Here is a 3453-nt window from a genome sequence, read left to right on the forward strand (position 1 = left end):
CTGAGGCAGGATTTGAACTCTAGTCTTCTTGACTCCAGGCCCATCAGCTCTATCTATTGTGCCCCCTAGCTGCCTCTAGATGTTTTCTACAGATCTTGTTCATCTCTAGGTCTGGTTACCTGGGCAGATATCAGTGGGTAGAACATTGAAGTTGGAGCCAGGAAGATCTGAGTTCAAATCCTGACTCAGCCACTTCTCAGCTGTGTGACCCTGGACAAGTTACTTAACCTCTGTTTGTCTCCATTTCTTCATGTGCAAAATGGGAATCATCATAGAACCCACCTCCCAGAGTTGTTGTGAAAATCAGGTGAGGTAATATATGAGCTAATCACTGTGAATGCCAGTGACGATAATGCTCTGATCCTATGGGAAAAACTGAAACCCAGGAAGGCTGGTGCTTTCCCCAAGTTTGGCTGTGCTATCACTCTCAGGAGTTTTGACTTAGTAAGCCCACCCTGGGTGGGTGTGAGTGGACTTGGTCCATTGAGATCCTGGCATCTTGCCCCTTCACGGAGGCTGCTACACCACTTTTCTCCAGCTATATCTCTTAAAACTCTCCAGCCAAAGCCAAGTGGGCGAAGGGCAGAGCAGTTGAGAAAGGCTACACCTGGATTCAAATATAGGTCCTCTGATTGGCAAACCCAGCGTCAACCCCGCTACAATCTGTTACTTTCTGCTGGTGGTACCTGTGGGAACTTGGGGTCACCTCTGCATGCCCCAAGGAGGCATCGGAGAAGAAATAATGGTGATGATGCAATCCATCAAAAGACTGTATTTCACCTGTGTGAATATTGTCTCCCCAAACACAGACGGAAATGCCTGCCAGCTTTGTTGGGTGGCTCAGGACTTACTGTGGCTAAAGAAGAATCACTCACTGCTGGTGATGCCCCTCTCCGTATTTCTCCATGTATAAGACGCATCCTTTTCCCGAAAAATCTGGGGTCTAAAAACTGGGTGCGTCTTATACAGTGGTTGTAGATTTTTTTACTTGCATTTACCACTTTTTCACACTTGTTGTCTTTGCGCTCATTGTTTCACATTTGTTACCGGTATATTAGGTTACATTTTGCCACGTTCTGCCCAGAAATGGCTCAGAAAAGATTTTTGTACAGTGCTGAATTCGAGTTAAAAGTGATCCAGTTTGAAAAAGGGAATGGAAATCTTGCTGCTGAATGTAAGTTTGGTCCTCCTCCAACTGAGAAAACAATCTGAGACTGGCTACAGGAAGAAGAAACCTACTGAAAATGCCGCGGCAGAAGAAGGCCATGAGAGGCAAGTCAGCAAAATGGCCTGATTTAGAGAGGGAATGGAAGATATGGATTGAAGAGCAAAGGGCAATTGGAATTCCTGTGTCCACGAAGATGGCTCAGCATGAGGCAAGAAGAACTGCTGATGAAAAAGAAGTTACTGATTTCAAAGGAGGACACAATTGGTGCTTCAGGTTCATGAAACAGAATGGACTAAGCATGTGTACATGCACCAGACTTGCCCAAAAGATGCCTGAAAGCTATGAGCAGATGAATAAAACTTGAGTTCAATAACTTTATGTAATACATTTTTTTTTTCAAATTTCGGGCCCGAAAATTAAGGTGCGTCCTATACGTGGGAAGATACAGTAGCTAGGCTGGCTGATGCCAAGAGCGACACTAACAATATTTCTCTTCCTTTCCTTTCCTTCTCTTCTAACTGATAGGACCCCATTAGGATGTGAGCTCCTTGAGGGGAGGGTCTGTCTCACTTTTAAAACTGGATGCTGCCAACCATTCCCAGAGTTTGTTCTAAGAAAGACAAATGAAATTAGGTCGTGTCCATGTTTTTATTTCTCTCAAGCTGGAGGCATACATGCATTGCATGGGAGTTACAGTCCAGAAGTGGCTTGATTTGGAGGTTGGGGTGCCCAGTTTATATACCTTTTCTACAGGGGTGATCACCCCATTATTGTTTACCTCCAGACAGAGGAAATACCTGTCCTATCAGACCACCACCCAAACAGACCAGACCACTCCCAGCCTTGGGCTATCTAGGCAGAAGAATCTGTCTCCATCCAAGCCTGAGCAGAAAACAACGGAGCCTCCACACCTTTGATTAAATCAATTCCGGCTTGGGTTGGGATTTGACCAGGAAAAGACTCCATGCAATCTCAAGGTCCTTGTGAAGAACTTTAGAGAAGGGGGCTTGGGGTGGGGAGTGGGGGGGGCGGGGTTGGAGGGGGTGGAACTCTGAGTCTCCAAGATACCGATTACTAAGAAAAATAATTTTTCACAATACCCAGCACTGGCACTTTTTTTCTTTTTCTTTTCTTTCTTTTTTTCTTTTTTCTTTCTTTTTTTTTACTGCACCTATGATTTCTTGATGTGACAATTTCACTCTCAGTGAAGAAACTCCCTCTAGCGAGAAAAATTGGCAATTGCTCTGAAACACAATCTCCAAAGTTTGCCTATCACTGCTTAATAAACACTTGTTTGATTGATTGCCTGTGGTATCTCCAAAGGATTCAGCTCTCTCCCTCTCCCTCTCTCTCTCTGTCTCTGTCTCTCTCTCTATCTCTCTGTCCCCTCAGAAACTTGATGTGAGAAAGAAACCTCCGGTGAGTCATTTAACTTTCTGGTTTCTTCATATACAAAAGGAAGTTACGCTAGATCTGAGTGTTTAAACTTTTTGTGCACCTTGGATCCCTTTGGCAATCTGGTGAAACCAAAAGACTTCTTAAAATAATGTTGGATAATGTTCAACAAAACAATAACGTTTAAGTGCATAAAATGAAACGTATAGGATTACAAAGAAACTGATTCTATTGAAATACACCTATCAAAATATTTTTTAAAACCATCATAATCTGGCATTCATACGCATTTAAATGTAAGTACATGGTTGGTTGTTGTCCTTCGTTCTCGAAGAGGACCAAAATGACATGGCTGTGTGGCTGATAAGGCCAATATGACCTCCAAATGCGCTACCACAGGTCAGGCACAAATAGTCCGTGTGAACATTTGGGGTGGATACTCCAAATTTGCGCATCCTGCATTTCCTTTGAGCTGTTTCAATCCTGCTTTGCTCATAGAGCCCAGGACCTTCTCTGATGTGGGAATGCCAGGCTGAGCGGTCCTGTGCCAGTGTCTCCCATGTCACACAATCAATTCCAAAGTTCTTGAGAGATAAGAGGTGTGGTGGACAGAGCAGTAGGCCTGGATTCGGGAAGACGTGTTCAAATACGGCCTCAAACACTTACTAGCTGTGAGAACCTGTGCAGGCCCTGGGTAAGCACTTTACAAACCTTGTCAACATATAGGAAGGAAGGAAACAAGCATTTATTAAGCACCTACTATTTACCTATTCACCTTTAGCACTGTGCTAAGGCCTTTACAAATACCATCTCATTTGATCCTCACAATAACCCTGTGAAGTAGTTGCTATTATTAACCCCATTTTAGAGTTGAGGGAACTGATGCATAC

Source organism: Trichosurus vulpecula, chromosome 3 (genome assembly GCF_011100635.1).
Source record: "Trichosurus vulpecula isolate mTriVul1 chromosome 3, mTriVul1.pri, whole genome shotgun sequence".
Lineage (NCBI taxonomy): Eukaryota > Metazoa > Chordata > Mammalia > Diprotodontia > Phalangeridae > Trichosurus > Trichosurus vulpecula.